A 27903-nucleotide genomic window follows, 5' to 3' on the forward strand; every position below is an offset into this window, starting at 1 on the left:
TTCGCACCCAACACAATTTTTACTTAGACAGTGACACTAATTTAACACATTTATTTTTAGCAACCAAAACAAATCACTGTTATGTTCTTAACATGTCTACAGAGATTTTAAATTTCCCAATGCAATTATAGCTTAGGATAATTAATACAAAAGGCCACACAGTGTTTACAAGGGATGAGGAAATAAAAATGGAAGGTGATGTTTATTTCTAAATTTTAGACTTAACCCTAAAGATCAGGACAGTTTTTACTTTTGCACTTTAATATTTTTCTTTTTGCGCCTTGCAAGAGCCATACCTTTTAGAATTTGTGGTTCACATAGCAATAATTATTTGCAGTACAAGTTATATTTTAATGACACCATTTAATTTATGATGCTCTTATGTGAGGTAAAATTGTAAAAAAAAAAGTTACAGCTTTTTTTTGGGTACGGGGTTGTGTTCTTACAGCTTTCATTATGCACACAAAAATTGATGACCTTATTCTGTGTGTCAGTATGATTAGAACAATGCTAAATTTAGATACTCTCTATTATACTTAACTGCTTTAAAAAAACTTTACATTCTTTGTATCACCATATTCTGACAGCTATAACTACAGTCAGGTCCATAAATATTGGGACACCAACACAATTCTAAAATTTTTGGCTCTATACACCACCACAATGGATTTGAAATGAAACGAACAAGATATGCTTTAACTGCAGACTGTCAGCTTTAATTTGAGGGTATTTACAGCCAAATCAGGTGAACGGTGTAGGAATTACAACAGTTTGCATATGTGCCTCACACTTGTTAAGGAGCCAAAAGTAATGGGACAATTGGCTTCACAGCTGTTTCATGGCCAGGTGTGTGTTATTCCCTCATTATCCCAATTACAATGAGCAGATAAAAGGTCCAGAGTTCATTTCAAGTGTGCTATTTGCATTTGGAATCGGTTGCTGTCAACTCTCAAGATGAGATCCAAAGAGCTGTCACTATCAGTGAAGCAAGCCGTTGAAAAAACAAAACAAACCAATCAGAGAGATAGCAAAAACATTAGGTGTGGCCAAAACAACTGTTTGGAACATTCTTAAAAAGAAAGAACGCATCGGTGAGCTCAGCAACACCAAAAGACCTGGAAGACCGCAGAAAACAACTGTGGTGGATTACCGAAGAACTCTTTCCCTGGTGAAGAAAACACCCTTCACAACAGGTGGCTAGATCAAGAACACTCTCCAGGAGGTAGGTGTATGTGTGTCAAAGTCAACAAACAAGAGAAGACTTCACCAGAGTGAATACAGAGGGCTCACCACAAGATGTAAACCATTGGTGAGCCTCAAAAACAGGAAGGCCAGATTAGAGTTTGCCAAATGACATCTAAAAAAGCCTTCACAGTTCTAAAACACCATCCTATGGAAAGATGAGACCAAGATCAACTTATACCAGAGTGAAGGGAAGAGAAGAGTATGGAGAAGGAAAGGAACTGCTCATGATCCTAAGCATACCACCTTATCAGTGAAGCATGGTGGTGGTAGTGTCATGGCGTGTGCATGTATGGCTGCCAATGGAACTGATTCTCTTGTATTTATTGATGATGTGACTGCTGACAAAAGCAGCAGGAAGAATTCTGAAGTGTTTCAGGCAATATTATCTGCTCATATTCAGACAAATGCTTCAGAACTCATTGGACGGCGCTTCACAGTGCAGATGGACAATGACCCAAAGCATACTGCAAAGGCAACCAAAGAGTTTTTTTAAGGGAAAGAAGTGGAATGTTATGCAATGGCCAAGTCAATCACCTGACCTGAATCCGATTGAGCATGCATTTCACTTGCTGAAGACAAAACTAAAGGGAAAATGCCCCAAGAACAAGCAGGAACTGAAGACATTTGCAGTAGAGGCCTGGCAGAACATCACCAGGGATGAAACCCAGCGTCTGGTGATGTCTATGCGTTCCAGACTTCAGGCTGTAATTGGCTGCAAAGGATTTGCAACCAAGTATTAAAAAGTGAAAGTTTGATTTATGATTATTATTCTGTGCCATTACTTTTGATCCCTTAACAAGTGGGAGGCACATATGCAAACTGTTGTAATTCCTACACCGTTCACCTGATTTGGATGTAAATACCCTCAAATGAAAGCTGTCAGTCTGCAGTTAAAGCACATCTTGTTCGTTTCATTTCAAATTCATTGTGGTTGTGTATAGAGCCAAAAATTTTTGAATTGTGTCGATGTCCCAATATTTATGGACCCGACTGTACATACATGCTCCTCAGGAATTCTAGGAAGAAGCAATACAAATGAGCTCTTAACAAGCTCTTCCTCTAATGCCACTAGATATCCAGATATAAGGCAGCTATCCTATAAGTCAATGTTCGACCCTTTAAATATGCCTTGAGACATGACTTGGATAATAAATAAGCCAGCAACTCATTGGCAGCCAGCTGTTTCAGGGTGATTGCACCTCATCAATGCAGAGCAGAGAGTACTGACTTAACTGGGTGAGAAGCCTACGTCAGGATTTGGGGGAGTACTATCTCTCCTTGGGGAGAGAACGCCTTAATCGGTGTGAGGAGACTTATAATCCATACTGTACATGCTTCTCTGGAATTCTAGGAAGAAGGTATGCAAATGAGCTCTTAGCATGCTCTGCCTCCAATGTCACAAGATGTAAAGCAGCTATCCTATAAGTCAATGCTCAACCCTTTAACTAGGCATGGAGACATGACTTGGATAATAAATAAGCCAGCACCTCATCATTTTTTATACTTACATCTATTGAGCTGTGTATGGTGTTCTGTATATATTTTTTTTAACCATTTTGGGGTACATACGTCTTTTAGAATACTTTCTATTTCATTTTTTTCTAGTGCAACATCACCAAAAACAGATAATCAGCTAGTTTATTTATTTATTAATTGTTGGCACTGGTCCTCTCAGAGTGGCAGCAGTTGAGATGGTTGCAGCGTCTCTATTGTTACAACCATTGTACACATGCAAAGAGGTTCAGAGAATCCAGCTCCACTTCAATGAAGGAATCTTTATTTAGCTTGCGGTAAAATCACATCCAAATTGTGGTTACAAAAGGTCTTGTCTACGCGTTTCGGGCTACCAGAAACAATTCCAGCCCTTACTCATGACACAGTAAGACTATAAAAATGGCACTATTTGTAAGAGAGACCGCACCTGTCTTCACTAATTGTGATCACATGACCGCAGATGCTCTCAAAAAGTGCCACACCTTTGAACAACTCTTCTCATAAGAAAAAGAAAAAGACCCATACAATACACAATAAAAAAAACTATGACAATACATGAGTTATATACTGGCTGGGAGAATGATGGGATATAATAAACGAGTGAAAAAAAGAGAGAAATAGAAGAAGATTATTTCTATAAACCATTGTACACAGGTCTGTCTTTTATAGAGATCTTGGCTGCTTCCAGGATACATGGGCTAGACGGCTTCTTTGTATCCCTTAAGCTCTCTATCCCCCAGCTCTGGTGATATTCAGCCTTAGATGTCTTTATTAGTCCCTGAGGTGTTGTACTATTGTTACTACTACCAATCACCTCCATTATCTAGCTGTCTACTTGCAGGACTAATGCTGGTTTTGTTTCTAGCAGCCACTTATCAGCTGTCAGGCACTTTTGCTTCTTAGAATGTGGCTTGTATGTGCTTCCACTTATTATCCCTCTACCATGTACTCTCCCTCAGCTCTGTACAGATTAGTAGTCATGTACAAATAAAATCGCAGAAAAAAAAGATTAAAAAAACATAAATAAAAACATCCTGCACGATATGATAAATAAACATGCGGATGTCCATGGCTTCATTTATTAAAGAAAATCACAGAAAATAAATAATAATACACTAACAAAATAGATGCAAGCATTATATATGAATAGAGTTGAGCGAACACCTGGATGTTCGGGTTCGACGAGTTCGGCCGAACTTTCGAAAAAGGCTGTAAAACACACCCGGAAAGGGCTAGAGGGCTGCAAAAGGCAGCAAAATGTAGTTAAATCCCCTGCAAACAAATGTAGATAGGGAAATGATGAGTTAACATAAAATAAATAAAAATTAAACAATATTAATTGGAGTGAGGTCCCATAGCACAGAATCAGGCTTCAAGTCACCCACCAATGGAGAAGGTCACTTACTATTATTTTGACCACAGCACCCAGACAAAGGAGAGAGGTCCCACAGCAGAGAACCAGGCATCATATCACCCACCACAGGAGTAGGCCACCATTTAGTTACTTTGACCCCTACACCCAGACGGAGGAGAGAGGTTACACAGCAGAGAATCAGGCATTTAGATCACCCACCACAGGAGTAGGCCACCATTGAATCAGACCCCGGCAACCATGTCAGATGGCACAAGCATAAGCTTTATATCAATCAGCACAGGAGAAGGCGACTTTGACAGACTTTGACCCCTACACCCAGACGGAGGAGAGAGGTTTCAAAGCAGAGAATCAGGCATTTAGATCACCCACCACAGGAGTAGGCCCCAATTTAATGGGACCCCGGCAACCATGTCAGATGGCACAACCATCAGCTTCATATCAATCAGCACAGGAGAAGGCGACTTTGAAAGACTTTGACCCCTACACCCAGACGGAGGAGAGAGGTTTCACAGCAGAGAATCAGGCATTTAGATCACCCACCACAGGAGTAGGCCCCCATTGAATCAGACCCTGGCAACCATGTCAGATGGCACAACCATCAGCTTTATATCAATCAGCACAGGAGAAGGCGACTTTGAAAGACTTTGACCCCTACACCCAGATGGAGGAGAGAGGTTTCACAGCAGAGAATCAGGCATCATATCAACCACCACAGGAGAAGCCACCATTTAGTTACTTTGACCCCTGCACCCAGGAAGAGGAGAGAGGCACCACAGCACATATTCTGGCATCATATCAGCCACCACAGGAGAAGCCACCATTGAGTTACTTTGACCCCCGCACCCAGGAAGAGGAGAGAGGCACCACAGCACATATTCTGGCATCATATCAGCCACCACAGGAGAAGCCACCATTGAGTTACTTTGACCCCCGCACCCAGGAAGAGGAGAGAGGCACCACAGCACATATTCTGGCATCATATCAGCCACCACAGGAGAAGCCACCATTGAGTTACTTTGACCCCTGCACCCAGGAAGAGGAGAGAGGCCCCACAGCACATATTCTGGCATCATATCAGCCACCACAGGAGAAGCCACCATTTAGTTACTTTGACCCCTTCACCCAAACAGAGGAGAGAGGTTCCACATCAGAGAATCAGGCATCATATCAACCACCACAGGAGTAGGCCACAATTTAATGGGACCCCGGCAACCATGTCAGATGGCACAACCATCAGCTTCATATCAATCAGCACAGGAGAAGGCGACTTTGAAAGACTTTGACCCCTACACCCAGACGGAGGATAGAGGTTTCACAGCAGAGAATCAGGCATTTAGATCACCCACCACAGGAGTAGGCCCCCATTGAATCAGACCCTGGCAACCATGTCAGATGGCACAACCATCAGCTTTATATCAATCAGCACAGGAGAAGCCACCATTGAGTTACTTTGACCCCTGCACCCAGGAAGAGGAGAGAGGCCCCACAGCACATATTCTGGCATCATATCAGCCACCACAGGAGAAGCCACCATTGAGTTACTTTGACCCCCGCACCCAGGAAGAGGAGAGAGGCACCACAGCACATATTCTGGCATCATATCAGCCACCACAGGAGAAGCCACCATTGAGTTACTTTGACCCCTGCACCCAGGAAGAGGAGAGAGGCCCCACAGCACATATTCTGGCATCATATCAGCCACCACAGGAGAAGCCACCATTGAGTTACTTTGACCCCCGCACCCAGGAAGAGGAGAGAGGCACCACAGCACATATTCTGGCATCATATCAGCGACCACAGGAGAAGCCACCATTGAGTTACTTTGACCCCTGCACCCAGGAAGAGGAGAGAGGCCCCACAGCACATATTCTGGCATCATACTAACCACCACAGGAGAAGCCACCATTGAGTTACTTTGACCCCTGCACCCAGGAAGAGGAGAGAGGCCCCACAGCACATATTCTGGCATCATATCAGCCACCACAGGAGAAGCCACCATTGAGTTACTTTGACCCCCGCACCCAGGAAGAGGAGAGAGGCACCACAGCACATATTCTGGCATCATATCAGCCACCACAGGAGAAGCCACCATTGAGTTACTTTGACCCCCGCACCCAGGAAGAGGAGAGAGGCACCACAGCACATATTCAGGCATCATATCACACACCACAGGAGAAGGCCTCTTTCAGTGATTTAGGCCTTTGGACCCAGACAGAGGAGAGAGGCACCACAGCACATATTCTGGCATCATATCAGCCACCACAGGAGAAGCCACCATTGAGTTACTTTGACCCCTGCACCCAGGAAGAGGAGAGAGGCCCCACAGCACATATTCTGGCATCATATCAGCCACCACAGGAGAAGCCACCATTTAGTTACTTTGACCCCTGCACCCAGGAAGAGGAGAGAGGCACCACAGCACATATTCTGGCATCATATCAGCCACCACAGGAGAAGCCACCATTTAGTTACTTTGACCCCTGCACCCAGGAAGAGGAGAGAGGCACCACAGCACATATTCTGGCATCATATCAGCCACCACAGGAGAAGCCACCATTGAGTTACTTTGACCCCTGCACCCAGGAAGAGGAGAGAGGCCCCACAGCACATATTCTGGCATCATATCAGCCACCACAGGAGAAGCCACCATTTAGTTACTTTGACCCCTGCACCCAGGAAGAGGAGAGAGGCACCACAGCACATATTCTGGCATCATATCAGCCACCACAGGAGAAGCCACCATTTAGTTACTTTGACCCCTTCACCCAAACAGAGGAGAGAGGTTCCACATCAGAGAATCAGGCATCATATCAACCACCACAGGAGTAGGCCACAATTTAGTTTATTTGACCCCTGCACCCAGGAAGAGGAGAGAGGCCCCACAGCACATATTCTGGCATCATATCACACACCACAGGAGAAGGCCTCTTTCAGTGATTTAGGCCTTTGGACCCAGACAGAGGAGAGAGGTCAGAGATTAGCTTCATATCCCCCAGCACAGCAGAAGACCGCTTTATTTGACTTAGGCCTCAGCACCCAGACAGAAGACAGAGGTAGCATGGCAGAGGTTATGGCTTCATGTCACCCGTTAGTTTAACCGGCCACTTTCATCTGGTTAGGCCCCGGCGCCCAGACAGAGAAGAGTTTCATTCAACTGTGGGTTTCATAAAATTTGTATCAAATAAAGAAGTGGCCCGTAGCACAACAAGACATGTTTTAGGCAGTTAATAAGGACTACTCTGCACAAGGGAGGGACAGGTCCTGTGGGATCCATGCCTGGTTCATCTTTATGAAGGTCAGCTTGTCCACGTTGGCTGTGGACAGGCGGCTGCGCTTGTCAGTAATGACGCCCCCTGCCGTGCTGAATACGCGTTCAGATAAAACGCTGGCCGCCGGGCAGGAAAGCACCTCCAAGGCATAACATGCTAACTCTGGCCACGTGGACAATTTCGAAACCCAGTAGTTGAATGGGGCCGAACCATCCGTCAGGATGTGGAGGGGTGTACAGACATACTGTTCAACCATGTTAGTGAAATGCTGCCTCCTGCTAACACGTTCCGTATCAGGTGTCGGTGCAGATAGCTGTGGCGTGGAGACAAAACTTTTCCACATTTCTGCCATGCTAACCCTGCCCTCAGATGAGCTGGCCGTGACACAGCTGCGTTGGCGACCTCTTGCCACTCCTCTGCCTTCACCTTCCACCTGTTCACCTGTGACATGTGGGAATGCTCTCAAGAGCGCCTCTATCAGCGTGCGCTTGTACTCGCGCATCTTACGGTCGCGCTCCAGTTCAGGAATTAAAGTGGGCACATTGTCTTTATACCGGGGATCCAGCAGGGTGGCCACCCAGTAGTCTGCACACGTTAAAACGTGGGCAACTCTGCTGTCGTTGCGCAGGCATTGGAGCATATATTCGCTCATGTGGGCCAGGCTACCCATGGGTAAGGACAAGCTGTCCTCTGTGGGAGGCGTATCGTCATCGTCCACCGTATCCCCCCAGCCACGCACCAGTGATGGGCCTGGGCTGCCACCCCGCTGTGAACTTGCGTCATCCTCGTCCCCCTCCACCTCCTCCTCCTCATCCTCCTCGTCCTCCAGTACAGTGCCTTGGCTGGCGACTTGTGAACCTGTCCTCTGCTGCTTAAACAAACCTCCCTCTGAGCCACTTCGAACAGACTGGCCCGAAAGTGTTAGAAACGAGCCCTCATCCTCCTCCTCCTCCTCCACCTGGGCCACCTCCTCTAACATCATTGCCCTAAGTGTTTTCTCAAGGAGACATAGAAGTGGTATTGTAACGCTGATAACAGTGTCATCGCCACTGGCCATGTTGGTGGAGTACTCGAAACAGCGCAGCAGGGCACACAGGTCTCGCATGGAGGCCCAATCATTGGTGGTGAAGTGGTGCTGTTCGGCAGTACGACTGACGCGAGCGTGCTGCAGCTGAAACTCCACTATGGCCTGCTGCTGCTCGCACAGTCTCTCCAGCATGTGCAAGGTGGAGTTCCACCGGGTGGGCACGTCGCATATGAGGCGGTGAGCGGGAAGGCCGAAGTTCCGCTGTAGCGCAGACAGGCGAGCAGCGGCAGGATGTGAACGGCGGAAGCGCGCACAGACGGCCCGCACTTTATGCAGCAGCTCTGACATGTTGGGGTAGTGGTGAATGAACCTCTGCACCACCAAGTTCAGCACATGCGCCAGGCAAGGGATGTGCGTCAAACCGGCTAGTCCCAGAGCTGCCACGAGATTTCGCCCATTATCGCATACCACCAGGCCTGGCTTGAGGCCCACCGGCAGAAACCACTCGTCGGTCTGTTGTTCAATACCCCGCCACAACTCCTTTGCGCTGTGGGGCCTGTCCCCCAAACATATGAGTTTCAGAATGGCCTGCTGACGTTTACCCCGGGCTGTGCTGAAGTTGGTGGTGAAGGTGTGTGGCTGACCGGATGAGCTGGTGGAAGCAGTGGAGGAGGAAGCCGAGTAGGAGGAGGAGGCTACAGGAGGCAGAGAATGATGCCCTGCGATCCTAGGGGGCAGAAGGACGTGCGCCAAGGAACTGTCCGCCGGGGGCCCAGCCGCCACTACATTCATCCAGTGTGCAGTTAGTGAGATATAGCGTCCCTGGCCGTGCTTACTGGTCCACGTATCTGTGGTTAGGTGGACCTTGCCACAAATGGCGTTGCGCAGTGCACACTTGATTTTATCGGACACTTGCATGTGCAGGGAAGGCACGGCTGTCTTGGAGAAGTAGTGGCGGCTGGGAACCACATACTGCGGGACAGCCATGGCCATCAGCTGTTTGAAGCTGTCTGTGTCCACCAGCCGGAATGACAGCATTTCAAAGGCCAGCAGTTTAGAAATGCTGGCGTTCAGGCCAAGGGCTCGAGGGTGACTCGGGGGGAATTTGTGCTTCCTCTCTAAGGTTTGAGATATTGAGAGCTGAACGCTGCTGTGTGATATAGTGGAGACGCTAGTTGACGGTGGCGGTGGTGGTGGTGTCGGTGGCACATCCTCTGTTTGCTGCTCGGCAGGTGGCAACATTCCTCTCGAGGCGGAAGCCGAGGCAGCAGCGGTAGAGGGAGCAGGGGGAGCCTCAGCGAGTGCCTGGTTTTTAAGGTGTGTACCCCACTGCAGTTCATGCTTTGCATGTAGATGCCTGGTCATGCAGGTTGTGCTGAGGTTCAGAACGTTAATGCCTCGCCTCAGGCTCTGATGGCAGAGCGTGCAAGTCACTCGGGTCTTGTCGGTAGGACATTGTTTAAAGAAGTGCCATGCCAGGGAACTCTTTGAAGCTGCCTTTGTGGGGCTGGGTCCCTGTTGGCGATGTCCAGTAGCAGGCGAACTCTGGGGGCGGCGGCTCGTCTGCTTTGGCCCCCTGCTCCCTCTTTGGCTTCGCTGTTGTCTCGGTCTCACCACTACCTCTTCCTCTGAACTGTGAAAGTCATCGCCACGACCTTCAGTCCATGTGGGGTCTAAGACCTCATTGTCCTCTGCATCGTCTTCCACCCAGTCTCCCTCCCTGACCTCCTCCTGTTCAGTCTGCACACTGCAAAAAGACGCGGCAGTGGGCACCTGTGTTTCGTCATCATCAGAGAGTCGGTGACTCTGCTGTGGTGGTATTCCCATGTCCTCTTCATCTGGAGACATAAGTGGTTGTGCGTCAGTGCATGGTATGTCTTCCTTCACTGGGGAAGGGCTAGGTGGACGCCCCTGGGAAACCCTGGAAGCAGAGTCTTCAAACAGAAGAAGAGACTGCTGCATAACTTGTGGCTCAGACCGTTTCCCTGATATGCTTGGGGGTGATGTGACAGACTGATGGGCTTGGTTTTCAGGTGCCACCTGTGCGCTTTCCGCAGAAGACTGGGTGGAAGACCATGTGGTGAACGTGCTGGAAGCACTGTCGGCCACCCAATCGATTAATGCCTGTACCTGCTCAGGCCTTACCATCCTAAGAGCGGCATTGGGCCCCACGAGATATTGCGGTACATTCTGCCGGCTAGTTGAGGGAGTTCGTTCCCTACTGTGTGCGCCTGGGGCCGAACGGCCACGTCCTCTACCAGCAACAGAGGCTCCACGGACACCACCACGACCGCGTCCTCGTCCCTTAATAGTATTTTTCTTCATTGTTGCGATTCAACTCGCACCACAATGAAATATATTATTTTTTATAAGCAAAATCCCCTCACTGGAATACTTTCAGTCTTTTGACTGTATGGATTACAGATGGAATGACTGTTATATGTGAGTACCGCTTTCTTTGACAGATTCTAGTATGGGTACATATATGTTTTCCCAACCCCAGCACATTAGTTTGCTAATTCCAGATGTATGAAACGCAGGCCTAACTGTATCTAGTATATTGAACGCCAGATAAACTAACTTGGCCTTTTTTAAATAAAAAAAAAATTCCCTCACTGGAATACTTTCAGTCTTTTGACTGTATGGATTACAGATGGAATGACTGTTATATGTGAGTACCGCTTTCTTTGACAGATTCTAGTATGGGTACATATATGTTTTCCCAACCCCAGCACATTAGTTTGCTAATTCCAGATGTATGAAACGCAGGCCTAACTGTATCTAGTATATTGAACGCCAGATAAACTAACTTGGCCTTTTTTAAATAAAAAAAAAATTCCCTCACTGGAATACTTTCAGTCTTTTGACTGTATGGATTACAGATGGAATGACTGTTATATGTGAGTACCGCTTTCTTTGACAGATTCTAGTATGGGTACATATATGTTTTCCCAACCCCAGCACATTAGTTTGCTAATTCCAGATGTATGAAACGCAGGCCTAACTGTATCTAGTATATTGAACGCCAGATAAACTAACTTGGCCTTTTTTAAATAAAAAAAATTCCCTCACTGGAATACTTTCAGTCTTTTGACTGTATGGATTACAGATGGAATGACTGTTATATGTGAGTACCGCTTTCTTTGACAGATTCTAGTATGGGTACATATATGTTTTCCCAACCCCAGCACATTAGTTTGCTAATTCCAGATGTATGAAACGCAGGCCTAACTGTATCTAGAATATTGAACGCCAGATAAACTAACTTGGCCTTTTTTAAATAAAAAAAAAATTCCCTCACTGGAATACTTTCAGTCTTTTGACTGTATGGATTACAGATGGAATGACTGTTATATGTGAGTACCGCTTTCTTTGACAGATTCTAGTATGGGTACATATATGTTTTCCCAACCCCAGCACATTAGTTTGCTAATTCCAGATGTATGAAACGCAGGCCTAACTGTATCTAGTATATTGAACGCCAGATAAACTAACTTGGCCTTTTTTAAATAAAAAAAATTCCCTCACTGGAATACTTTCAGTCTTTTGACTGTATGGATTACAGATGGAATGACTGTTATATGTGAGTACCGCTTTCTTTGACAGATTCTAGTATGGGTACATATATGTTTTCCCAACCCCAGCACATTAGTTTGCTAATTCCAGATGTATGAAACGCAGGCCTAACTGTATCTAGTATATTGAACGCCAGATAAACTAACTTGGCCTTTTTTAAATAAAAAAAAAATTCCCTCACTGGAATACTTTCAGTCTTTTGACTGTATGGATTACAGATGGAATGACTGTTATATGTGAGTACCGCTTTCTTTGACAGATTCTAGTATGGGTACATATATGTTTTCCCAACCCCAGCACATTAGTTTGCTAATTCCAGATGTATGAAACGCAGGCCTAACTGTATCTAGTATATTGAACGCCAGATAAACTAACTTGGCCTTTTTTAAATAAAAAAAATTCCCTCACTGGAATACTTTCAGTCTTTTGACTGTATGGATTACAGATGGAATGACTGTTATATGTGAGTACCGCTTTCTTTGACAGATTCTAGTATGGGTACATATATGTTTTCCCAACCCCAGCACATTAGTTTGCTAATTCCAGATGTATGAAACGCAGGCCTAACTGTATCTAGTATATTGAACGCCAGATAAACTAACTTGGCCTTTTTTAAATAAAAAAAATTCCCTCACTGGAATACTTTCAGTCTTTTGACTGTATGGATTACAGATGGAATGACTGTTATATGTGAGTACCGCTTTCTTTGACAGATTCTAGTATGGGTACATATATGTTTTCCCAACCCCAGCACATTAGTTTGCTAATTCCAGATGTATGAAACGCAGGCCTAACTGTATCTAGTATATTGAACGCCAGATAAACTAACTTGGCCTTTTTTAAATAAAAAAAATTCCCTCACTGGAATACTTTCAGTCTTTTGACTGTATGGATTACAGATGGAATGACTGTTATATGTGAGTACCGCTTTCTTTGACAGATTCTAGTATGGGTACATATATGTTTTCCCAACCCCAGCACATTAGTTTGCTAATTCCAGATGTATGAAACGCAGGCCTAACTGTATCTAGTATATTGAACGCCAGATAAACTAACTTGGCCTTCTTTAAATAAAAAAAATCCCCTCACTGGAATACTTTCAGTCTTTTGACTGTATGGATTACAGATGGAATGACTGTTATATGTGAGTACCGCTTTCTTTGACAGATTCTAGTATGGGTACATATATGTTTTCCCAACCCCAGCACATTAGTTTGCTAATTCCAGATGTATGAAACGCAGGTCTAACTGTATCTAGTATATTGAACGCCAGATAAACTAACTTGGCCTTTTTTAAATAAAAAAAATTCCCTCACTGGAATACTTTCAGTCTTTTGACTGTATGGATTACAGATGGAATGACTGTTATATGTGAGTACCGCTTTCTTTGACAGATTCTAGTATGGGTACATATATGTTTTCCCAACCCCAGCACATTAGTTTGCTAATTCCAGATGTATGAAACGCAGGCCTAACTGTATCTAGTATATTGAACGCCAGATAAACTAACTTGGCCTTCTTTAAATAAAAAAAATCCCCTCACTGGAATACTTTCAGTCTTTTGACTGTATGGATTACAGATGGAATGACTGTTATATGTGAGTACCGCTTTCTTTGACAGATTCTAGTATGGGTACATATATGTTTTCCCAACCCCAGCACATTAGTTTGCTAATTCCAGATGTATGAAACGCAGGCCTAACTGTATCTAGTATATTGAACGCCAGATAAACTAACTTGGCCTTTTTTAAATAAAAAAAATTCCCTCACTGGAATACTTTCAGTCTTTTGACTGTATGGATTACAGATGGAATGACTGTTATATGTGAGTACCGCTTTCTTTGACAGATTCTAGTATGGGTACATATATGTTTTCCCAACCCCAGCACATTAGTTTGCTAATTCCAGATGTATGAAACGCAGGCCTAACTGTATCTAGTATATTGAACGCCAGATAAACTAACTTGGCCTTTTTTAAATAAAAAAAAAATTCCCTCACTGGAATACTTTCAGTCTTTTGACTGTATGGATTACAGATGGAATGACTGTTATATGTGAGTACCGCTTTCTTTGACAGATTCTAGTATGGGTACATATATGTTTTCCCAACCCCAGCACATTAGTTTGCTAATTCCAGATGTATGAAACGCAGGCCTAACTGTATCTAGTATATTGAACGCCAGATAAACTAACTTGGCCTTTTTTAAATAAAAAAAATTCCCTCACTGGAATACTTTCAGTCTTTTGACTGTATGGATTACAGATGGAATGACTGTTATATGTGAGTACCGCTTTCTTTGACAGATTCTAGTATGGGTACATATATGTTTTCCCAACCCCAGCACATTAGTTTGCTAATTCCAGATGTATGAAACGCAGGCCTAACTGTATCTAGTATATTGAACGCCAGATAAACTAACTTGGCCTTTTTTAAATAAAAAAAAAATTCCCTCACTGGAATACTTTCAGTCTTTTGACTGTATGGATTACAGATGGAATGACTGTTATATGTGAGTACCGCTTTCTTTGACAGATTCTAGTATGGGTACATATATGTTTTCCCAACCCCAGCACATTAGTTTGATAATTCCAGATGTATGAAACGCAGGCCTAACTGTATCTAGTATATTGAACGCCAGATAAACTAACTTGGCCTTTTTTAAATAAAAAAAATTCCCTCACTGGAATACTTTCAGTCTTTTGACTGTATGGATTACAGATGGAATGACTGTTATATGTGAGTACCGCTTTCTTTGACAGATTCTAGTATGGGTACATATATGTTTTCCCAACCCCAGCACATTAGTTTGCTAATTCCAGATGTATGAAACGCAGGCCTAACTGTATCTAGTATATTGAACGCCAGATAAACTAACTTGGCCTTTTTTAAATAAAAAAAAAATTCCCTCACTGGAATACTTTATGGCTTTTGACTGTATGGATTACAGATGGAATGACTGTTATATGTGAGTACCGCTTTCTTTGACAGATTCTAGTATGGGTACATATATGTTTTCCCAACCCCAGCACATTAGTTTGCTAATTCCAGATGTATGAAACGCAGGCCTAACTGTATCTAGTATATTGAACGCCAGATAAACTAACTTGGCCTTTTTTAAATAAAAAAAATTCCCTCACTGGAATACTTTCAGTCTTTTGACTGTATGGATTACAGATGGAATGACTGTTATATGTGAGTACCGCTTTCTTTGACAGATTCTAGTATGGGTACATATATGTTTTCCCAACCCCAGCACATTAGTTTGCTAATTCCAGATGTATGAAACGCAGGCCTAACTGTATCTAGTATATTGAACGCCAGATAAACTAACTTGGCCTTTTTTAAATAAAAAAAATTCCCTCACTGGAATACTTTCAGTCTTTTGACTGTATGGATTACAGATGGAATGACTGTTATATGTGAGTACCGCTTTCTATGACAGATTCTAGTATGGGTACATATATGTTTTCCCAACCCCAGCACATTAGTTTGCTAATTCCAGATGTATGAAACGCAGGCCTAACTGTATCTAGTATATTGAACGCCAGATAAACTAACTTGGCCTTTTTTAAATAAAAAAAATTCCCTCACTGGAATACTTTCAGTCTTTTGACTGTATGGATTACAGATGGAATGACTGTTATATGTGAGTACCGCTTTTTTTGACAGATTCTAGTATGGGTACATATATGTTTTCCCAACCCCAGCACATTAGTTTGCTAATTCCAGATGTATGAAACGCAGGCCTAACTGTATCTAGTATATTGAACGCCAGATAAACTAACTTGGCCTTCTTTAAATAAAAAAAATCCCCTCACTGGAATACTTTCAGTCTTTTGACTGTATGGATTACAGATGGAATGACTGTTATATGTGAGTACCGCTTTCTTTGACAGATTCTAGTATGGGTACATATATGTTTTCCCAACCCCAGCACATTAGTTTGCTAATTCCAGATGTATGAAACGCAGGCCTAACTGTATCTAGTATATTGAACGCCAGATAAACTAACTTGGCCTTTTTTAAATAAAAAAAATTCCCTCACTGGAATACTTTCAGTCTTTTGACTGTATGGATTACAGATGGAATGACTGTTATATGTGAGTACCGCTTTCTTTGACAGATTCTAGTATGGGTACATATATGTTTTCCCAACCCCAGCACATTAGTTTGCTAATTCCAGATGTATGAAACGCAGGCCTAACTGTATCTAGTATATTGAACGCCAGATAAACTAACTTGGCCTTTTTTAAATAAAAAAAAAATTCCCTCACTGGAATACTTTATGGCTTTTCACTGTATGGATTACAGGTGGACTGGTATTAGTAGGGGTGACACAAGCACACCCAAGTCCCTGATGTAGGATTTCTACGGCACAGACCACTATTACAAGTGATTAATGGACGTTGGGAGAGATTGTGCTGCAGCACTAGTCCCAAGATGGCCGCCGCCTATCCGCCCAGTAACATGTGCCACAAAATGGTCTGCACAACCTTTAAAAAAAATAGCCTTGGACTGTGCTGCTAAATCGCTATTGGTCTGAATCCCAGGTGTAGATGTCTGACTTGTTTGGAGCTTTGGAATGCACACTGTGGCAGCTTCTGCTGCAGCACTACAAGTCGCAAAATGGCGGCCGGCGGTCAGCCCAGGTACATGTGGATGGAAAAATCACTCTGGCCACTCTAAAAATAGCCAATCCCTATCAAAAAAGCAGCTCAGCTGCAGTTGTTCAGATGAATCACAGGTGGAGGAGAGAAATTTGCTTCCAGTTATTCAATTATCCCTGCCTATTCTCGCCCTAGCATCAGCTGCGTCTATCCCTGTTCTATTCACATCGGGAGTGAGCACGTCCCGACGTGCGCACAAGCTTATAAAGAGGCTGAGTCACATGCTGCACTTGGCCAATCACAGCCTTGCCAATAGTAGGCATGGCTGCGATGGCATCTTAGGGCAAGTAGTATGATGCATGTTGATTGGCTGCTTTGCAGCCTTTCAAAATGCGCCAAAATACATGCCGAACGACGAACCCGAACCCGAACTTTTACGAAAAAGTTCGGGTTCGGGTCCGTGTCACGAACACCCCAAAATTCGGTACGGACCCGAACTATGCTCGAACTGTTCGCTCAACACTATATATGAACTAAGCCCTTATTCTGATATAATACAATCTGAGACTCTTAGTCAATACATTTTGATCAAACCACATCTGTGCCCACTTACCGAGCGCCAAGGTGGTCTCAGTCAGGCAGGTCCTATACTAAACCTGTACATACCATTGGGCTTCTATGTTCAGGAAAGCAGACTCTGCACATATAGTGTCCTGCTCCTAGTCACCTCCATGTGCATCCAGCAACCAATGAGAGGAGGAGCAAGCACACCTATATGTACCCACTGGCAGATCCAGGGGGGGAAGGGCAACGGGTCAATTGTCCCCACCCCCCGACAATATAGTGAGAGAGAGGGCTTCCGATCCCCCATATAATCACATGATCCAATCATCCGAATCAAGTCACTGCGCAGAGCGCACTGACGTCACACGCTGCCTGCATATCTGCGCCAGACCAGTCAATTCTGGTTTGCAGGCGCACGGCCCGGCGGGAAGTGGAAGAAAGGAGCAGCTCCGCTTGGTCTGAGACGAAGAATGAAGACTTTGCTGTGGCCGGGGAATGGGGATTGCTGAAACTAAAAGGGCCGGGGAGAAGTTTGTTCATGGGGGGAGTAGTGGGGAACTGACTGTAATAACTAGGGTAGGGGGGAAATTAGGTACTACTAACTGGTCTGTGCTGCCGGGGATTGCTGAAAGGGGTTAATAAATACTGTGAATGGGGGACTGCTGAGAGGGGTTAATAACTATTGTGAAATGCCCTTTACAGTAGTCATTAACCCCTTTCAGCAGTCCCCAATTCACAGTATTTATTAACCCCTCGGGCACTGCTGAAAGGGGTTAATAAATAGTGTGTGAATGGGGGACTGGCTGGCTCCAGTACACCCCCTGGCCCCTCCAGGACACGCCTGGCCCCTCCACAAGTTCTTCTCTTTCCTCCCCCTGTTCCCCCCACCCATAACAGTGTCATCCCTACAGATGAGATATAGGCGGTGTGGAGAGGACAAAGGAAGAAAAGCCCTTCACACCCGTGGAGAAAAAAGTTTGAAACACGTACCAGGCGCCAGATCACTCGGTCATTAGTCGTGATTAAGATACAGATTGATTCTTATTTGTGTATAAGATATAAAGAAGACCTTCACCTAGGTCTATTTGAAGAGCTCAGAGTTTAGAAAAAACACCTCAGCTCTATAGTGGTGATGTTGGAGATCATAAAATAATAATAATAATAAAATCAAATACACTCACTTCACAGGGGGGGCAGTCACCAGGATAAGCTCAAGACACCTGGGACTATTTTCCCCCCCGGCCAGGATCGCATGTAGAGATGTAAATAATTGAACGCCGCCTACACACGTGGCTTTTGGTCAATCATTTTAATAATATAAGGCTCAACGCGTTTCGAGGGTCTGAGGCCCTCTTCTTCAGGAGAAATAAATAGATTTGGTTACAACAGAAAAATTATATATATATAAATAAAAAAAATAAAAAAATAAAAATAAAATCTAAAATAACAAATGACATAGAAATTTTTATATAGAGTTGTTGTGTAAATATATATATATATATATATATATATATATATATATAATTGTGTATATGTATGTGTGAATATATACACACACAACTACACAACCATACTCATGTGGAGGGTACTTTACCTCAAATTCTTCATTAAGTACATGGAATGGATCATAAAAATATGTATATGGATAATATATAATATATATCAAGTCTATTCATAGTATATGTCACGTCTATTCATAGTATATGAGCACATACACCCAATAAAATAAATAGAGAAAACCCAATAGGACCTTGATAGAAAATAAAAAATATATAATAAATAATAAATGATAATATATATAAATATTCTTATGTATAATGATGAACACATATATGCTGTCCAACCAGGATACGGATATAGATAAAAAATACATACACATAAAATCTACATAGAAAAAAACCTAAAATAAAATTATATATATTTCTATAATAATAAGTCCAAAGAAGATTAAGGTGATCTCTACCTTTAGGAGTGCTTTAGCAGATTCTGAGACCAGTCTGGAGTCATTGGAATGAGTTACTCCAGTGAAGTATTTATAGTTTGCACGTGTATTTCGGTTGTGGTCTCTGGAACCTCCTACTTCCTGTTTGTGTGGATCGAATTAGATCTTTTTCTGGGGTTATCTGATTTATATCTAATCTGTAATCTTTTATTTTCTTTTATTACAATAACACAGCAGAACCTAGTTTTATTTTTAGGTCTAAAAACATTATTTTAGAAGGCAAACTGGATGTTTCTAATCGCGATGCGTTCCACTGTGGAACGCACCGCCATTTTCTTCCGGTTGTTAGGTGTAGGTATGGGAGCTGGATTTGAGAGGTTAGTGTATAAATAAGGGTCTTTTTGGGGGGGGGGGGAGAAAGGAGAGAGAAGGGCCAACTTCACTCCAATTCGGTGGCTCAAGTTATCCCCACAGTTAGTTTGCCGACATCATCTGTAGTTGCGATGCGTTCCACTGTGGAACGCACCGCCATCTTCTTCCGGTTACAGGACGAAGTGAGAGGAAGAGAGGCCGGCATCCGTGTGGTGGGTGGATACATATGCAATGCGTTTCACCCTGGAACACAACCCCCTCCTGGATGGCTATGTGATGTGGATATCTACTATGTAGGGGGATGTGTCTTGATTAGATATTAATTAAATAATTGGGTGAAACTCATAATGAAACATTGGATATAGGAATTAAGGGGTCCTACTGTAAAAGCATATTATGAATAAGGGGTGAATTTAAATGAAGGTATGGTTAATTTGGGAAAAAGGGGGGAACAAGGGAGGGGTTAGACGGCAATGGTGCTGATAATCACATGTATAGACACATTGATAGATATATATCTACAGTATATGTGCAGTATATCTATATGTAGAACGCAGATACATGAACTATATACACCATGGGGAGTTGTGCTACATGTGGAATGCATGAAACCAGATATTTGTTACATTTCAGTAGTTCACATATTCAAGGGAGTCATTTAAACCAAATGGTGTTAGAGTGTTGAGACAAAAGATCCAGTACATCTCCCTGCGACATAGAGATTGGTAGGATTTCATGTCCTTTTCTAATAGTGTGACTGTTAGGCCTGATGGATCTCCCTCAGGGAACATCGCAAAATGCCTGGATACACTGTGAGTTGTGACCTTCCTTGCAATGTTCGACCGGTGTTCGTTCATCCTTTCTCGTGCTGATTGAATAGTGCGTCCTACATAGAAAAGATTGCAGGGACAGCGTAGGAGGTAGATGACATTAGTTGACCCACAATATAACCTGTATTTGATGTTAAAAACTTCATTGTTGGAGGCAATGGTTACTTCTTTTTTACCGTCTGTTAACATATTGCAGCATTTGCATCTTGTATTATTGCATTTAAAATTTCCCAAAGGTTTTCTCGCAATTTTTACGATAGTCTTACTGTATTGGGAGGGGCTTCTCTCTATTTTTGGGCAAGAAGGGGCTAATAAATTCTTCAGGGTTTTTGCCCTTCTGAATATAAGAATAGGTTTCGGGGGAACCAGTTTACCCAATATGGGGTCTTTTAATAGGATTGGCCAATTTTTTAATAGGGTCTGCCTAATAAGAGAATGTTGTGAATTATAACGAGTAATTAGACTTGAACCTTGGAACTTATCATTACTTTTTAGTTTTTCCAGTGTGGAGAATTTGGGTTTGGGTTTAAGACTCTCCTTTTGTGAAATTTGATATATTCTCTTGCTGGAGTCCATTAGCAGTTTTTTTGGGTAGCCTTTTTCTTTGAACCTTTCCTTTAATTCCCTAACCTGGGTCTTCATAGTTCGGTCATCTGTGCAGTTTCTCCTGATCCTTTTCATTTGACTATATGGGATGTTGCGCTTCCATTTGGAATGGTGACAGCTCCTATAGTCAAGAAAACTGTTGGCATCTACACTTTTGAAGTGGGTCTTACTGATGATTTTCTTATTTTTAATACTAAGATGTAGATCCAGAAACACCACCTCAACTGTATTTTGTTCCATAGTAAAAGAGAGATTCCAATGGTTGCAATTGATATGTTCAATAAATTGGACTAAGTCGTTACTGTCACCTTGCCAGATGAAGATGATGTTGTCTATGAATCGACGGTAGAACTTGATTTGTGGATGTGTCAGCAAGCCGAATTTCTGTTCGAACACTCCCATAAAAAGGTTCGCATAGGATGGGGCAAACTTAGTGCCCATCGCTGTTCCCTGTGTTTGAATATAAAATTTATCATTGAATGTGAAATAGTTGTGTTGAAGTATAAATTCAATTGATCTAAGAAGAAATTCTTTTTGATGATCTGGCATGTAGGAATCCTGAAGTAAGGTCTGGGAAATGGCAGCAATACCTAAAGTATGTTGGATGTTGCTATACAGGGCTGAAACATCAAGGGTAACCCAGATATAATTCTCCTCCCACTGAAAGGATTCTAAAGAATCTATAAGGTGTGATGTATCTCTTATATACGATGGGAGCAAGGGTACATACTTCTGTAGGTAACTATCTACATAGGCAGAAAGGTTGGCTATCAAACAGCCCACTCCTGAAATAATTGGTCGTCCGGGTGGGTTTTGAAGATTTTTATGAATTTTGGGCAGAAAATAAAACCTAGATATTGATGGATGTGCAGTTTTTAAAAAAGATCTTAGTTTTTTGTCAATAATTCCCCCGGCGTATCCTAAGTCTATTAGATCAAATAAAGATTTCTTGAAGGGTTTTGTTGGATCCTCTTTTAATGGTTTATAGTATTCAGAATCTGATAAGATTCTTAGGGATTCTGTTAGATAATAGTCAGAATTCATAACTACCACCCCTCCTCCTTTGTCTGCACTCTTTAAAACAATTTCTTTATTGGCCTTAAGGCTTTTTAGTGCTTTCTGTTCATTTGAATCTATATTTTTTCGGGGTATTTTTGAATATGGGTCAGAAGGACCTTTTTTACTGTCTCCTTTTTGTTCAGTGAGTGCAGTCTTTATATCTTCCAGTACAATATGTAGAAGCATTCTATGTGAGCTCCCCTGCTCTCTAGGGGGTAGAAAGAGGATTTTCCCTTAAGATCGCATGGGATGGGTGGACAACTCTGAGTGGAAGGTTCTATTACATCTTCCACTCTAGTTTGTACATGGATCTTACCTGCAAAGTGCCTTTTGAGGGTAAGTTTTCTAATAAATTGATTTAGATCAACAAAAAATTCAAAAGGGTCTATTGTATCTGTTGGGCAAAAAGAGAGACCTCTACTTAATAATGCTATCTCATTATCTTGTAAGATGTGCTTTGATAGATTAAATATGCCTTTAGATCTTTCTGGATGGCTTGAAGATGGTGACTGCATTATGTGGGACTGCTCTCCCTGTTCCGGGCTCTTGACTTCTTTTTTACTGGTGTTTCTGCGTTTTCCTCCTCTGCAGCCTCTTGGCCGGAAATGGGTCTTTTTCAGGTGGTTATCACAGGTGAGTAAAATTGTGTGATCTTCATTGACCGAAGGTTCTGATGGGTGTTTGTTATATTTGAATCGGTATGTGTTAATAATGGACTCAGGAGCTGTGCTGCTTCCCAAGTTTTTCGTAAAGGGATTATGGGACTCTGGACTCTTGTTGCTGTTGGCGAGATCCGGTCTAAAAAAGGACTTTCCCCGAGGCTGGGCGGTAATGCCAAAAAATTGTCGGGACTGCTGATAGATACTGAGTGTGTAAAAATGTCGATGGATGTGGACAAATGGATAGACTGTGACGTAGATGGAGGGATGGGGTGTATTTCTACTATCTGTGGTTTAGTGACTAGGGATCTTGTTGGTGAGGACGGTAAATGTGGTTTATATGGTCTCAAGTTACCCACTGGGGTACCATAGACAGATCTATTCGGGTCCCCTGGTGTGGTGTTCATTAATGGTATTAATTCTTTCGATGTTGGGGTGGAGACTTTGGGCGGTGGTCCTGAAGAATTCTCAGGGGGGGTCTCAGGGATACTTTTCCTATTGGTGGGCGGTAGATTTTTTGCCACAATCCCTGCATATGTAGTGACCCTAGGGAGATCCACTGAGGTGGAAGGAAGGAAGGAGGGGTGGGCAATCAATGTTTTTTTCCTTTTCATAAGGGGTTCTGGTTTGTTTGAAAATTGGGATGGGGGATGATTATTACTGCTGTTGTAAAAGGTTCTCCCCCTGTTTAGTTTGTCTGGGACCACCTCAATACTAGGATATAGATTGTCTGATCTTCTATTATTGAGGGATGGACCCATTATTTGAATAGGGGGTCTATGTTTTCTATCCCAGATTCTTATTTCTTGTCTGTTGTAATCTAACAGGTCCCTATGGAGTTTTGAACACTTATTTACAACTTCATTGTATTCAAAAGTTCTAAACATTCTCTGTTTTTTGGTCATTGAAGGACCTGATTGTTTATTTCTCTTAAATGAGGATGTATATCCCTGTAATTTCATAACCAGGTTTGGGCAGACTTGTCTGCGTTTATGTATCAGAGCTTTCATGTAGTCCCTGGAACAATTATCACTGATGGATAGCCAGTGGTTCTTAAATGCGAATAATGGATGACAGACATGGCCGCAGGCCCCCATGCAACTGTAGGTACAGGCTGCTACAGTGGTAGATACACCCCTGGTATCATTACATTTAGGTGAGCTAGCCCTACAAGGCATTCTGCCTGATATAACAGTGAATTTCCTAGTCACATACTCCATTTACAAATGGATAAATGGCAAAGGTAAAATTACTTAAAATGGTGGAATAAGACTCTGTCCATTTAATTGAATAGATCTATGATGCTTCAGAAAAGCTGGCCTCTCTCTATGCATATCATTCACAATGTATTATGATTTTTGTCCACTAGATGTCAATGCATGCATAGTATAATATTGAATACCATTAAGACATAATATAAAGCATGGGCACATTGAGAAAAGCTGACAATTTTACTAATAGAAATATGAACTTTAATGCTCCTTATCCATTAAGGTATAGTATAAAAAATGGTAATGTGTTGGCCTAATATCGTTCAACATATGCCGAACACTGTTTAATGTTATTTGCACTAACTGCTTATAGAATCCATAAGATGGATTAAACTCCTGACACCTAGGATTTTTACCAAGTGGAGTATTTGTGGATAGTTATTAGTTGAATTATATTATCAGTTTAATAGATAGATAGATAGATAGATAGATAGATAGATAGATAGATAGATAGATAGATAAACCAAATGTAAAAAACAAAAGCACAGTCAGTATGTGAAGTATGGGTGCAATCCCTCTAAGAAAACAGGCAGGTAGTGAATACAAAGAATGAGGCAGAACTCCAATTATATGGTGAATGGTTTTGATGAGCCGAAGTCAGTTATTCACGAAGTCGCACAAGACTTTGTTGAATAACTTCAGTAGTTGATTTTTAAAGTGGAAAAACACTTTTAAACTTGGAACCGAACTCGACCTCGGTTCCAACTGGTACCTCCACTTAAAAAATTAACTACCGAAGTTATTCAACAAAGTCATGCGCGACTTCACGAATAATTGACTTCAGCTCATCAGAGCCAGTGCATTTTAATGCTGTACTGAGATCTCAGTACAGCATTAATCCGAAAGTTTGAGCGAAGCAACATCGGATGCATCATCCGAAGCTCGCTTCACTCATCACTAGGGATGAGCGAACCCGAACTGTAAAAGTCCGGGTTCGAGTTCGGTGTTCGGCGCTTTCTTGGCGCTTTTTGAAAGGCTGCAAAGCAGCCAATCAACAAGCGTCATACTACTTGCCCCAAGAGGCCATCAAAGCCATGACTACTATTGGCATGGCTGTGATTGGCCAGTGCAGCATGTGACCCAGCCTCTATTTAAGCTGGAGTCACGTAGCGCCGCACGTCACTCTGCTCTGATCAGTGTAGGGATAGGATGCAGCTGCTGCTGTTAGGGCCAGATTAGGCAGTGATTTACTTACTGAAGTGATCGATATACAGCTGTGTATCATACAACCTCTGCTATTCAATTGCTCACTGTTTTAAGGCTGCCCAGAGCGTTTTTCAGTCACTTTTTTCTGGGGTGATCGGCGGCCAATTTGTGTCTTGTGGTGCGCCAGCACAAGCTGCCACCAAGTCCATTTTTAACCATCAATAGTGTGTTTTTTTTTTTTTTGCTATATCCTACATCAGGGGCTTGGCTGTGCTTGCTATTTTATTGAGGGGTAAAATACAATTGCCAAAATAGCAGTACCCTAAATCTGGTGTTTCAGCTGTGGCTAGCCAATTGTATTACTGTCTGCTGTCTGCCGAAGCACAGTTTTTGTTCTGGGTTGAATACAATTCCCAATTTAGCAATTCCCTAAATAATTGTTTTCTGCTGTATCAGGCCAAGTTTAAATCTATCCATAAACGGGTATATTAGATTGAAGGTGCTGATAGGGTCATCCTCAATAACTTCACACGCTACCATGCATTTCCAAGTCTAATTCTGTCCGTAAAAGGGATACCTGTCATCCAGGGCCTAAATACTAGGCCTACAATTTATATTCAGCTAAATCTGTTGTTACTGCTGTGCCTGTATTAGTGTAATACGGTACCTAAATAGATAGCCAGATAGTGTTAGGTAAAAAATGGCCTGAATTTGAATTCAATACATTGGGCCAAATAATTTTTTTCTTATTGTGGTGAACGGTAACAATGAGGAAAAGTAAGGGACGCGGACGCGGACATGGTCGTGGTGGTGTTAGTGGACCCTCTGGTGCTGGGAGAGGACGTGGCCGTTCTGCCACAGCCACACGTCCTAGTGAACCAACTACCTCAGGTCCCAGTAGCAGCCAGAATTTACAGCAATATTTGGTGGGGCCCAATGCCGTTCTAAGGATGATAAGGCCTGAGCAGGTACAGGCATTAGTCAATTGGGTGGCCGACAGTGGATCCAGCACGTTCACATTATCTCCCAACCAGTCTTCTGCAGAAAGCGCACAGATGGCGCCTGAAAATCAAGCCCATCAGTCTGTCACATCACCCCCATGCATATCAGGGAACCTGTCTGAGCCTCAAGTTATGCAGCAGTCTCTTATGCTGTTTGAAGACTCTGCTGGCAGGGTTTCCCAAGGGCATCCACCTAGCCCTTCCCCAGCGGTGGAAGACATAGAATGCACTGACGCACAACCACTTATGTCTCCTGATGATGAGGACATGGGAATACCACCTCAGCACGTCTCTGATGATGACGAAACACAGGTGCCAACTGCTGCGTCTTTCTGCACTGTGCAGACTGAACAGGAGGTCAGGGAGGAAGACTGGGTGGAAGACGATGCAGGGGACGATGAGGTCCTAGACCCCACATGGAATGAAGGTCGTGCCACTGACTTTCAGAATACGGAGGAAGAGGCAGTGGTGAGACCGAGCCAACAGCGTAGCAAAAGAGGGAGCAGTGGGCAAAAGCAGAACACCCGCCGCCAAGAGAGTCGGTCTGCTACTGGCCACCGCCATCTGGGACCGAGCACCCCAAAGGCAGCTTCAAGGAGTTCCCTGGCGTGGCAGTTCTTCAAACAATGTGCTGACGACAAGACCCGAGTGGTTTGCACGCTGTGCCATCAGAGCCTGAAGCGAGGCATTAACGTTCTGAACCTTAGCACAACCTGCATGACCAGGCACCTGCATGCAAAGCATGAACTGCAGTGAAGTAAACACCTTAAAAAAAAGGAACTCACTCAGGCTCCCCCTGCTACCTCTTCTGCTGCTGCCGCCTCGGCCTCTTCCTCCGCCTCTGGAGGAACGTTGGCACCTGCCGCCCAGCAAACAGAGGATGTACCACCAACACCACCACCTCCGTCACCAAGCATCTCAACCATGTCACACGGCAGCGTTCAGCTCTCCATCTCACAAACATTTGAGAGAAAGCGTAAATTCCCACCTAGCCACCCTCGATCCCTGACCCTGAACTACTGGCCTATGAAATGCTGTCATTCAGGCTGGTGGACACAGACAGCTTCAAAAAGCTCATGTCGCTTGCTGTCCCACAGTATGTTGTTCCCAGCCGCCACTACTTCTCCAAGAGAGCCATGCCTTCCCTGCACAACCAAGTATCCGATAAAATCAAGTGTGCACTGCGCAACGCCATCTGTGGCAAGGTCCACCTAACCACAGATACGTGGACCAGTAAGTACGGCCAGGGACGCTATATCTCCCTAACTGCACACTGGGTTAATGTAGTGGTGGCTTGGCCCCAGGCGAAGAGCTGTTTGGCGCACGTCCTTCCGCCGCCAAGGATCGCAGGGCAACATTCTTTGCCTCCTGTTGCCTCCTCCTCCTACTCGGCTTCCTCCTCCTCTTCTTCCACCTGCTCATCCAGTCAGCCACACACCTTCACCACTAACTTCAGCACAGCCCGGGGTAAACGTCAGCAGGCCATTCTGAAACTCATATGTTTGGGGCACAGGCCCCACACCGCACAGGAGTTGTGGCGTGGTATAGAACAACAGACCGACGAGTGGTTGCTGCCGGTGAGCCTCAAGCCCGGCCTGGTGGTGTGCGATAATGGGCGAAATCTCGTTGCAGCTCTGGGACTAGCCGGTTTGACGCACATCCCTTGCCTGGCGCATGTGCTGAATTTGGTGGTGCAGAAGTTCATTCACAACTACCCCGACATGTCAGAGCTGCTGCATAAAGTGCAGGCCGTCTGTGCGCGCTTCCGGCGTTCACATCCTGCCGCTGCTCGCCTGTCTGCGCTACAGCGTAACTTCGGCCTTCCCGCTCACCGCCTCATATGCGACGTGCCCACCAGG

The sequence above is a fragment of the Bufo bufo genome, chromosome 3, assembly GCF_905171765.1.
Source record: "Bufo bufo chromosome 3, aBufBuf1.1, whole genome shotgun sequence".
Classification (NCBI taxonomy): domain Eukaryota; kingdom Metazoa; phylum Chordata; class Amphibia; order Anura; family Bufonidae; genus Bufo; species Bufo bufo.